Source organism: Patagioenas fasciata, chromosome 4 (genome assembly GCF_037038585.1).
Source record: "Patagioenas fasciata isolate bPatFas1 chromosome 4, bPatFas1.hap1, whole genome shotgun sequence".
Lineage (NCBI taxonomy): Eukaryota > Metazoa > Chordata > Aves > Columbiformes > Columbidae > Patagioenas > Patagioenas fasciata.
This window is the reverse complement of record NC_092523.1, coordinates 37,551,289-37,564,626: the sequence shown is the minus strand read 5'-3', so window position 1 is coordinate 37,564,626 and position 13,338 is coordinate 37,551,289.

Sequence of the window (13,338 nt, the reverse complement as noted above, 5' to 3'; positions counted from 1 at the left end):
AGCAGCAAAAGTAGCTTACATTCCGCCAGGTTATATGTAGAAATCAAATACACAAAATACCTTCAGACGACATTCTTGTCTTTTACATTTGTTGATTCTTTTAGGAGTCATGGTAAATAACTGTACTGAGAGTTATGAGAGAGATGAAAGTAGAATAAAGGAAAGAGGAAAAAAGTTACTATGACAAACCACTGTCTCTAGTCTCGATCTTTAATATACTGATAAATAAACGTTCCTTCCTCCTTTTTGTATTAAACTAAGAATTGATTCTGCAGTGATTTATTTCAATTTAAGCTATGAACTTTTCCAGTGAATGGCTGTTAATGTCCCAAGGGTGCTGCAAATGTTTGGCTGCTGGTGCAGTCCACTTCTGCATTTCTAACCCATGTGATTTTACATATTTCATTTGTCTAAATAAATGAATGAGGAAGACACCAGATTTTCATGTCTAATATTCTGTCTCTGTCTTTATGCAGAATACAGAGTATAGTAATTCAACTCAGGGACATCCAGAAGTAGTTTGTAGTAACTGTGGAATTCTTTTGTGAAACACACTACGTATTATTCAAGCTATACAGAAGAGGATTCTTTTATACAAGCAGTAACTATATTTATCCCACAGATGCATACCACCACAAAGCAATGCCATGAGAGCTTGAGCAGGAAGGATGAAGGGCAGCTCTGCACATGCTGCAGGATCAAGAAAGCTGTTTGTAGTAAAGGCTGGGTTAAGCACTTGTGACACAGAGGATACGGGAATATGCAATCAGTCTTACTGATTTTAATAATTTTTATTGATTAAGGAAATGCTCTATACCAAAATTCTCGTTCCACAGTGATGTACTTAAAAGTTTTATGGAGAAGAGCTGGGATTACCCTAAGCACCCCATAGCTTACATAATTTTTATTTAGCTACAAGCTAGTTGCTTTAAATTAGAATTTGGCCTCTGTTAAGGAGAGATCAAAGCAAACAGCAAGAAAAAAGGGTCTGTGCCTTCTTAATTGACTTTGCTGAACACATGAGGAAATTATGTCTTTTGAAGTGAGAACCTCAGAAAAATTCAATGAATAAACTTCTCATGTGCTGACTCCATATGAACTATTGATTCCTTATTTGGTGGCAATTGAGACAAGTTAACTGTTATCCAAAGGGCTGGATTCCTGTTAGCTGCAAAAAACCTTGGGCAGCTAGTTTGCTGGAAGAGTTCTTAAATATTTAGAACAGAAGTGATATGCTGTCATTCTTCTCAAAAGCATCCATGTGACGCATGCTATGTAATACTATCACAGCAGGAATTAAAAGAGGTATGCTGAAGGAATACGTGTGTCTCTCAGTAAATCTGCTGTCCTTGTCATATTGCTAAAGCTAGAACTGTGCATTTAAAAACATTAAACAAGATAATGCAGGTGAAGAAATCTGTATAAAGAATATGAGAGTATTTGTAGAGTATAAAGAACATTTGTACAGTATGAAACACATATAGAGTATAAAGAATATTATGGTATTTTGTGGTTATTTATAGTACGCTTAAAAAGTATTCATAGAATTCAAAACATATTTATAAACATTTTATACCGGTTTCAATGCTTTGGGTGCACATTAAATATTGAGTATCAGCATAAATGGAAATATTAAAAATTGAGATTATCAGAATTAGTATTTCTTATATGTACTTTTCACACTTACATTGCCATAAATACAGGAGTATTCAGTTCAACTTTTGGGTTATTTTCAGTCATTAACTTTTAATGGCACAAAAAATTTAAGAGGCCTATTCTGGAGTACTAGAGGAAAAATACTGACCATTTTTCTGTATCTAAAGGGAAAAAAAGAAAATTCTAGGCGAATTATTTAACTACCATTTAACACTTCTAAATCTGCAATGACTTCAAGGGTAGCAGAGAACTCAGAAAAAAATGCAGAGACCATTATGTTAAAATTGTTTATACAGGGAAAATCTATAGTGTTTCTGAAATTATGTTATTCTATTTTTTTTAAATTCTCTGATGCTTGAACTCTTTCACAAAATATTTGTGCTAGGCAGATAACAAATCTATCTCCTTTTATGATCCTGTTACTTATTTCTCCAAATCTTGGTCAACCTGGCATCTGGCAGCACAAAGTACCATTTTTGTTTTCATGTTACCAAAACAATCCAAATTATGCTGAAGGAAAAACAGGAAAAAGAAGAGGTGGTGAGATTAAAGCAATTAGGTGAAGCCTCTATATTCAGAGCAGTGAAGGGAATTCAAATCCTGGCACCATCTGCATAAAAGTGACGTTTGAGTGAGATTGAGAAAGGAAGTGTTGAAAGACTATTAGATACATGAAGGATTAAGACAAGGATTAAGCCCTGGAAGACAGATGGCATGAAAATTCAAGTACATGGTGCAGGTCAAATCACTCCACAAAGTTGTCACTTAATGGGAAAGTTTAGTGGCAACAGATAACTGCCAGTCACAAGACAGAGTAATTAGACAGAGAAGGACTGATAACAGGACAGACAGTGTCACAACACTAATGATGTAACATTGAACCTGGTTTCAAATGCTTTGTACAAAAAAATTTGTGAAAGACTATGTTTTATTGGTTACCTTTTACAGAATCACAGAATGTTCGGGATTGGAAGGGACCTTGAAAGATCATCTAGTCCAATCCCCCCGCCAGACTGCAACAACAGCTTCAGGTATCCATTTCCCAGGGAAAGATTTACTACTAAAGTCAGATGCAGAATCCAGTTCTTCCTAGCTTTTCTTCTGGGTTTCTTCTTGGCTATATTCACTCTTTATCATAGAGTCATTTTGGTTGGAAGAGATCCTTAAGATCATCGGGTCCAACCATAACCTAATCCTAGCACTAAACCATGTCCCTAAGAACCTCATCTACATACCTTTTAAACACCTCCAGCGATGGTGACTACACCACTTCCCTGGGCAGCCTGTTCTCATGCTTCACAACGCTTTCTGTGAAGAATTTTTTTCCTAATATCCAATCTGAACCTTCCCTGGTGCAACCTGAGGTCATTTTGTCTTGTCCTGTCACTTGCTACTTAGGAGAAGAAACCAATACCGTCCATGCTACAACCTCCTTTCAGGTACTTGTAGACAGCAAAAAATTCTCTCCCCTAAGGAGATACCTTATAAGGAATTCCAAGAGAAATATTTTCTATCCAGGAAATGTGAGGCTGAGGTTATTCTTTCTGACTCTGTGTGAGAGGTGGACATGAAGTAAAGGGGAGAAATGTTGCCCCTCACAGTGCCAAACTCACCACACTGGCTGTGTGTGCCTCATCAGGGCAGCGCTTTGGGGCCATAAAAGAAATGCTGAGGCAGAACTCGAGAGATGAGAGAGCTGGAGGGACATTAAGGGACCTCAGACCACTGGGGACTGCCTGTGCTCCGTCCTCAGTGGTGCCATTCACCCACGAGACGGGCAGCTCATGCTGGTAGCTGCCATTCTCAGCCATCCACTCTTTTGCCAGGGCAGTGCCATCTGCTCCACAGAGCAGGGAAGTTTTTGTAATGCCTAAAATTGGTGTGCACAGGTGTGTGTGGTTCAACTGCTTTGGTATTTGAGACAATTTAGTCTCCTCACTCTCAATTTGATCTTAAACTGTGATACCCACTGAAATGTCAGAGTTTTTCATTGGTGTTACTTGAGATTTTGGTTCCATCTGTGTTTTCACTCAAAACTGAGTTGAATCAATACAGAATATGGATCCAAAACTTCACAGAACCATACAAAGAAAAAAGAATGAATGAATCTGCAGAGAACAATTGTCTAAATTGAAAAATCTCACCTTCAGATTATTAAGAAAACATCATAGATGGTGAATATTGCTTACCCTGTATTTTCACAACAGAAATTAATGTCTGCTTTTTAGAAAGAAATTAGTTGGAATAGAGATGTTCAAAGGCAAAGCCCTCTTTAGCCATTCTGAGGCCACATATTTACTGAGAGAGAAATAAAGATACGTCTCAGATCTGGAGATCCTTGGCAACAGAATATCATATAAACTACTAAGCACACAGTGTTTCTTTCCTTATTTTCATTTTCAATCTGTTGCTAATGCATACCTTGGAAAAGGATATTTTCTGTATTTAATAATATCCTAAGCAGTCAGATACAGTTTTATAATAACTTTTTTCTCCTGTTTGTCTTGGTTTGATTACGTAGTACTTTCTCAAGTACTACTTCTGTCCACTAATTATGCTTTTAAAAATATTGGTCATAGGATGACTGCTTTTAGAATAACTTGTTTTTTGAACATGATTGGTTTCTTTTAAGTGGTTTTATGGTTCCTGAAACCATAATATAACAGCTGAGGCATAACTTTTGCAGCCAGTAAATGCAGAAGTCCCCAAGTAGTCATTATAGATACCACTTGTTTATTTGACAGAGATAGCTTATTATTTGTGGCTGAAGTGTCTGGGCAAGCACACTTAGCATGATTAGAGAGTTTATTATGAAAGTATTCAAGTGTTATGAACCACGTTTCTCCCTACAGATGAAGATTATTTCTTTAGGAGTGCACAGAAGCTTTTAGCTTTGTGTTATGTAAAATGGTACATATATAAAACAAACAAACAAACAAACAAAAATAATTAGAAATCTATTAGAGATGTTGAACTTTTTAATATATTGTGGTTTCCATTTGTTAAATGTTTGCAAGGGGATGGGTTAAGACATTTATGATAATAACATTTTAAAGACAACATGAACACAAAGGCAGCTTTGAATATTTTTGCCATATTTCACTGATATTTAACTCGGATACTAAACACGTACATGATCTAATTACTTATAAACAACAATATATAAGTGTTATCCTGCAAATATTTATTCATGTGCCTACTCAGGTCAATGAGACTACTTAAGGATTACAGCCAAGAGGTCTGTTTTTTTATAAGCACTTACTGCCTGGCATTATGTTCACTACGCAGAAGGTAATGGATTATTCATGGCAACAAGCACATAACGTACTAATAAATGTTTGCAGGATGGGCTTTGAGAACATTTGCAGGATTCATGTTGTCCGATACTGAATTCTGTCTGCAAATAAAATGAAGTTTGTAAGAAGAAATGAGTTGCGTAAGTATAGAGTAATCAATGCTTTTTGTAGCTTACCATTTTAACATTGCATTAGCCTCTCTGGAAGCCTGGATTTCATTCCCAAGCAGTGCCTAAGGCACTTTGGAAACTAGAAAAAACTAGAAATGTGGTGTGGTGTGAAAGAAGTGTTAACATCATTGTTAATGCTTAAATCAATTCAATACAGATATTTTGGCTGGTTTGTATTGTGCCATGAATATCTGGTTAATAAGAAAATTTAACAAAGTTCATATTTACCTTGTTTTGGTTGAAGTAGTGTTGTAGTTATAGCTGTGGTCATCAGAGTGTCCTTAATTTAGGCAAGGTTCGTAGAGAAAGGTTAGACCAATTGAGAGTGTTTGAGAAAGGTGAAATGGGCTTTTCAGAAGACCTTCTTCAGACCTGTAAGCCAAATCCTTTGCTTGTTTTCTGTTTTTCTAGACCAGCTATTAGATATCATTACCTGCCTTTTCAAACCACCCTTCATGTATTTGCTTCATTATGGCTGTGCAAAGGAGCTGGAGTTGGTAAGTCTGATCCAAGCCCATGTATTTGTACTGGGAGATGCAAATCCAGTTGCATGTTCAGTCAGCACACAGCAATCTATCATCTGGATCCAAGCAGAATTTTTGAATCCTGACAAGTCATTGCAGTATTTTAATCAATAATATACATTAAATAATAGCTATTTCTGCATAAAAAATAGAAGAATTATTCAGTAAGTTCAGAGTTCATTTTTGAAAAGAGAGAAAAGGTAAAAAATATTCTGGTAGGTTATTTGTTCAAAATTATTAATACTATCCATAAAAGAGCAGTTGTTGTCAACAAGATTGTTAGCAGAAGGAAAATTTTGTGTCTCTCAGAAAAGTGTGTGCAGTAATGCAAGTTGCTTTCTACCACTTAAATGAATATACACCTGAGTACCATCATTCAAAAACAGAAGCCTGAAAATGTACACAACTGCAGGTTTATCCTTTGCAATTCATTAAAGTATCTTTTAAACATATGGGCTTTCTTTTTTTTATTCATTATAAAAAGGATATATACAAAGTCCCAAAGAGCAGTCAAGAGACTCATGGGTCTAGGTCCCAAATTCAGAAGCAGTTTAATCTTTTTTGAATGCAGTGAAGCACATTCCTACATTTTACCTTGTCCTACTCCATGTTTTACAGAGCTGACTGAAATACTGATATTGAAGGAGATAAACAGCATTATAAAGTTATGGCATTATTCAATGGGAAAAATTGCGAGCATAAAAGTACAGAAAACCCTCAAAAGAATGAAGCTGTTAAGGGTCCATCAAGTGGTGAGTGAGGAAACTAACTGAACTCCCAAACACAAGCATCCTCACTTACCACGAAATTTCCAGGTGTAGTGTGGCAATCAGAGAGATGCAGCCTAAAGGCATAGGGACTGCTCCTGTTACCTAATCAAAGAGAGGAGCAGGTGCTGTGCTGGAATCCCCCTCAGGCTCTGGAGAGCAGTGCTAGAAATCTTTGCAGCCATAGCTACCTTCAGCTCACAGGAGGGATTCATTGCAAATGTGTGTTTTGGGTAAGAGAGTGAAGCCGATTTTCTTTACAATTACTTTTTTTTTTTCTTTATACACTTAAGTAAATTATTGGCTAATGTCAAGACACAGCGCCGACAAGATGAAAGTGATATGAGGATATTTTTGTAGGATGTAAGTTTATTCGTACCTTCAGCTAGGGAGACGTGAATCATCCCTTTCTAATGCAGTTCCAGACTTCGTTCTACATATTCAGTTTTGAACATTCTCATCAAGATCTTACGAAAAGTCAACAGAAGTATGTAACAATATTTCTAAAGATGAAACATAATTCCCTAACATCTTCTGTGATGCACCCACAAGATAAATTGCATACATGTAAATACACATCTGGGATCCATGAAAGCTTTAGGAATGTGTTCCACAGAATGCTGTTTGGAAAACTATGGTTATGTTTCCTCTTACTTTAAATTCAAACACTTTCTGATGAAAGGTGTTTGTAATTAACAAAAACGGATTGGGAACTAAATGAAAGCTAACTTTATAGGAGCCAAGGGAACAACATTCAAATTGCAAAGCTAGCAGCAGTAGCAGAAATATGTCATAGCACCCACAAAACCTGCTTTAGTTTTCTAAAAATACATACCACTGCACTGATGTTTATAAAATATGTTTGAAAGCACAACGCCAACACTAGCATTACAGAAGTGTACACAGCTGCACGCTGAAAGCTGTGGTGAATGCCATAAAAATACAAATCAGGACATACTTGGCAACAACACTGTAACATTGCATTTCATATCTTGCACAAGTCAGCATGAACATTATACCAATTAATGTCAGGTTATGTTCAAAGTCATGTCTTGGACTCCTACTGTTGTAGCTAGCCCTTTTCTTTTGTGCCTCCTGCCTTTTTTCATAACCTTTTGTAATGTGTTAAACTTTTAGTTCTCACAAAACAGATACTAGTCTCATAACTGATATGTAAAGCCAGGTTATCCTATGGTGAAATCCAGATCATAACAGATATTCACATAATAATACACACAAAATGTGTGTAAAATCCATATGAAAAATGTGTATTGACCAGAACTGTAGCCACTCTGAAAGCACATGTTTATAATAAACTTATTCATAAGAACTTTAACACTCAACAACTTGCTATCAACTTTTTGGTAGTGAGGACTCAAAATAAATGCTGTTCTTCTTGCTATTTCAGCTTAATGGAAAAGCATATAGACATGAACAATTAAACTAAAAATGATATTTAATTTTCTTTCAGAGTTTCAAAAGGTACTATCTTACCATATTAACATTTCTGTGACCACAAGGGTGTTTAGAGCAGCTTTATCCATATGTGGTTTAAAACTTGAGTTTCCCAATGCCACTAAGCAGTTTTAGTTTTTTTTGCAGTGATGTTGAAGTTGTGGATCTTGCACTGCAAGATTCTAATCTCTAGAAAGGACTAGGATTGTTGCTACATATGATTCATCATGTGGATGGTACACACAGCTAGCACATTGTTGACATTGATGAGAAGAAAACACATAAACCCACACTCTTGATAGCAGAATTTTTGCAATAGCATTTTGACAAGGAGGAAGGCTCATAGAGATGGTATCTTACATAAAGAAATGATGTTCTGCACTTTGGTTGGATCCTTCAGAATAGAGGAAACAGTTCAGGAGGAGAGAATATCTTTCCAGTTATGTGCCTTTATGTCACACAGAGTTATGTGTCTTAATAAAATTGCAGTATCTGTAGCAAATCTGTCAATTGCATACAGACCTTGACAACATTCAGCCAGGGGGATCAGGTTGCGGCCTTAGCTCTTGGTAGAGACTTCTCAACAACACTACAGAAAATATTAAATACTGGTGAGGAATTGGATTTAAGTCTGCTTGAGACTTCATTGCTTCAGAGGGGATTTTTGGAGACATATAACTGGATTCTATGATCCTTGTATTACCTGTATAGTCCAAAGGAAGAGAATTATTTTAGGAGGACTGCTGCTTTGGGCTGTATATAAACAAAGAAAATTTCCAGTCCAATGTTGATTTGAACTGAATTAACTCAGTCAGTATTGCTACAGAGTCTCACCATCACATATGTCATAGTGCAGCTTATAATTTCATATCACAGCTGGCTGCTGGGTTTTAGAGACAGTAGTCTCTTTTTCCTGTCTCTGCTGAGAAGAAATACCTGGAAGGCTGGAGTGCTATCAGAAGTTGATGAAAGTTTGGGAGCCACACTGAGAGCATACTCCTAGTTCTTATGGGTTCTCTCACAGGATGAACAACTTGTTTGTCCTTTGCTTATTTCCTTTTCTGTCTCTCCTGGGCAATTTGAACTTAAGATGATATTTCTGCTCCTTAAAGGACTTTTGCAAAAGAGCTCCTGGGAAGTCCTCATCAGGATGCTTGTTTCTTCTCAGAATAGAGGACATTTGGGGGTTCCACTTCAATACCAAAGAACCCTCAGAAAGCCCTGAACTTTATATGCAAAATATGGAAATATCCATCTGAATACTCAGATAAGAAATGGTTTTAGCACAATTCTGTGGGTGGGTTAGAAATTTGGATTCAGACTGATAGGTAAAATGTTTCTGCAGCAGACACAGATCCTTGTAAAACTTGAAAGTCATGTGATGCTATCTCAGAACAACTGATGCTCAGCTAAGATGCATCAACATTAAACATTATATGCTTGCTAATTTTTTTTTTTGTTGGATAGTTCAGAAATAAATAATAGTGAGGCTTGTTATAAAATCTGAAATTAATACTTTTTTCAGATTATTTGCTTTCTCAGGTGAGTAGCAATAGCAGCACTGTTCACGTCTCCTAATGCTTTTCAGTTAAAAATAAGTGCAGAAGGCAAAGTACATACTGGCTGCAGTAACTTGTTATACATTTTGAGATGCAGATACCAAGAATGGGAGAACTGTTTGGCTTGTCAAATTCTTGACAAAGTAGTCTATATGAAGAAGAAGAAGAAGAAAGAAGAAAGAAAAAAAAGAAGAAAGAAGAAGAAAGAAAAAGAAAAAAAGCAGCAGAAGGAGAGAAAGCAGCATTAAATTGCACAGAAAAGGAAAACAGAGAAAGTCAGCTACGTGACAGGGTTGAACAGTACCTGCAAATAAAGAAAGTTTTATGTCCAACTGTTCATGCTGTACAAATATTTTATTCAGTTCAGAAGAAAACATGAATTTTATATTACTTATATGGCTGGTCACTCAACTTGACAGGCATATACCAAACTGTTTTTTCAATGGCAGAAATGGAAATAGAAGCAAAAAAACCTACTATCTACCAAGAGGATAATTGATTCCAAATAAAAAAAAATCTGCCCTTAGTGCTGTCTGTTGACTGATAAATCATAGATCAAAATCCCTCCTATAAAATATTGAAGTAAGCCTTATACTCCTCAGGCATAGATTGGCACTTTAATGATTTGCACATACTAAAGACCATTTGAATCCAAAATAAATTCAGAATGCTGTACTGGTGTCTGATTTCATCTCAATTTTATAGCCATCTTCTTCTGACAACTCCAATCGTAATGTTTCTGAAAAGGAGATGGACATTCATTAAGAGTGCATTTAAATAAGCAAACCATGGGAATGTTCACTTTCACATGGTGGTTAGTTTTTCTCCCTTACAGATACAGGCTAACATCTAATGGACATGGTCAGCAGCTCATATGTCTGATCTTTTCAGCATACAAATCACCTTTAATCTTTGACTTTTTTTTTTTTTTACTTTGTTTTCTGGAATGAAATACTTGGCTCTTGTTTTTCAGATAGAAAGATTATGTTTCTTCTGAAGACATTCATTCTGTAAACAGAGTTTCTTCTGTCTGTTCACAAATGACATGCTTCATTTTTCCTAATAAAAAATGTGCAAACTAATGCAAGTAGAACAAATCAAGCAGATAACAAATTGCTGTCAGGATTGGCTTCCCAATACTAACAACCCTAACTAAGGTTGTGACAAATTTTTCTGTAGGCCTTAATTGTGTCCCCAAATAAAATGTCAAGACTCTTTTTTTTTTTTTTTTTTTTTTTTTGTGTGTGTGTGTGTATATAGGTGACATCTGCAAAATATTTAGTTGTCCTCTACCCTTTCAGTGAATTCTCTTTGGCCCGAGAAGGTACACATATTTTTTCGTTCTTTGTTCGCTTGATTAAAAGACAAAAACCATCAGCACAATTAAACTACAATCAGGCTTTGAACTAAACCATATGTTCCTTACATAAAAGAAATTGCAGGCCATTAAGTACTGAACCTTTGCCCTTAGACATACTTTTACACTTTTAGGAGACCAACTGTTTTGATATAGCCGGAACTGTGTACGAAAATCCTGTGAAATAAAATGGCATTTGATATTTGATAACACTTTAAAAAGTTTGATGGCCATATTCAAACTCTTTTGAAGCAATGGTCCTAAAGGATGGAGTTTCATAATTTAAATTGATGAATTTTGTTCTATACGAGAAGATTTTGGTGTAAAAAAAAAGTCTCTGTATGTAGTACAGCAGAATGAGGGAACAAAATGTTCTAATTTAATGTGAGCCCCAAAATACATAAATACTTTATTCAAATTTCTATGACAAATGTGCAGCACAATGACTTTTGTTCAGCTGTCATAACTACATCTCTCACAATGGTTGAAGTTTAGTCTTAAATTCAGCTGTCCTGTGTTCACAATATTTGATTTCAGGATAATGGCAATATCTTCACAGGATGCTTATTTTCAGGTAAGTGATGGATAGTTTCAGCCATAACATACTTTTAATTATATTTTTGTCACGGTGTAAATTTGGGACAATGCTCTCTGCTGGGATAAATTATTCCAGTGCCTGCTTCAGACAATCTGTATTCAGAAGTTATTATAATACCAGAAAGAATACATTTTGTATCTTGGCAGGTAAACTTTCATAAGAATTTTTCAAGGCTGAGCTATATGAATCAGGACTTGCAGGAAAGAGCCACTGTGAGCTGCCAAGTCATTGAAGAATATGTATTGGCAAAGAGAACAGTGGTATCGTCGAACTATCCATCAAACACTGGTCCATTCTTAGCTTCATCTGAATGCTTCTGGAGATTGCAAGTTAAGTCTGACAAGTTCAAAGAATTGCTGGCTTCCCCACAGGGACATCTCTCCATCTGAATCACTGTTTTCCTCCTGCTGTGCTCTTAGAAGAGCAATGTTATATGCCCAATACTTGGATCGTGGCCATTCTGCATACAGTCACATGTCAATTAGTCCTTTCTTTTACTCTTGTTTTTTCGTTTCTCTATCAGAAATGAATAATACTGTTCTTATATCTGTGGTAAGCTACATAGCCTGAATATTGGACATTTTTTTGTATATGTCTCGTTCTCCTAATTCCTCACAGTCAGCTTCACTGTAATATAAGCCTAAACCTTGTCAGCTTTGTTGTTTCAATTTCTTTTTCCAGCAGACAGATTAATTGATTTCTTTGTCTAATGCCATCATCCCTCCCTCAGAATCATCAAATGACCTGAGGATGACACACCAAGTTGTTATTAGTATTCACTCTGCTACTGCTTGTAAATATATGGTGCAAAGATGCTGTTTATTCACGCAGTCTTGTGTTTTGGAATCAGTCATTTCTCTAATAAGATGACATCATAAAAGATTTTCTTGTGTAAAGTAATTTCCACCAGCTTTCTTTTCTTTTTTTTTTTTTTTTTTTTTTTTAATACATCTTTCTATTCACAGCTGGCAAATACGTGCTGTATGCAGCAGGCAGGGGGAAAGACCTTGTCAGGGTTCCACATCTTATGATTCCCAGGGCTGTGCTAATGCTTTCCTTCTTCGTATTGCTGAAAAGGTTATTTATTGCTAATGCTGAAATGAGCACTAAAGCCAGACTTTACGTCTTATATGAGTATTGTTATTCTTGCAGATTCAGATTCCAGGTTATTCCTCATTCCAACACCACTTGTAGATGCTTACACATACAAAAATGAGTATGGTCAGACATGAGAGAAACACTGGTAGATTTAATCCACTTTTTCCTCTTTTCCCACCCCCACAGCACTCAGTGATATCTAATCCGTTCTAAAACAGCTACAGCAGTATGCGTGGGTGTGTCACTATGTCTACTAATGGCACTGTACATATTTCAAGGAGAAGCATTAATATGAATTAGTGGAGCTGTCATGGTTTTAATTTCTTAAACATGACATGGCTTGGAAATGCTTCTGATGAGGAAAGTAGGTAAATACTATAAAACCTGAAGAGCCCTAAAGCCACTTAAGATAGTTTTGGATCCTGTCACTATTCCTTTACCTAAGGTAATCCTTGCTGCCAGGGTACTAGTAGGTTTTACAGTCTTTAGCTTCACACAACTCTTGTGAGGCCAGCAACTGTTGCAAGGCCACAGTTCCAAGATTGGAGACATCAAGCACAAAGCTACTGGGAGCCAGATCCACTGACAGACTAAGATCTCTCATGTGATACTAGACTCTCACAGGCAAAAAGAGACTCAAAACTCTCATTCAGCTGACATCCCACTGTAGGGATTTAATGTTCAAAGACATGTTTATGTTAGACCTTCAGGTATTTCATGTCCTACAGTTCTATTTTAAGAGAAGCCCTGAAGTGCCTAAGACTTGACATAATTGAGCAGTTTGATTTTGAGCACATGTCTAAATTTCGCTAGGATTTACAATTAGGGTGTTTCTTTGCCAGAGAAGGAGCCTGTTCC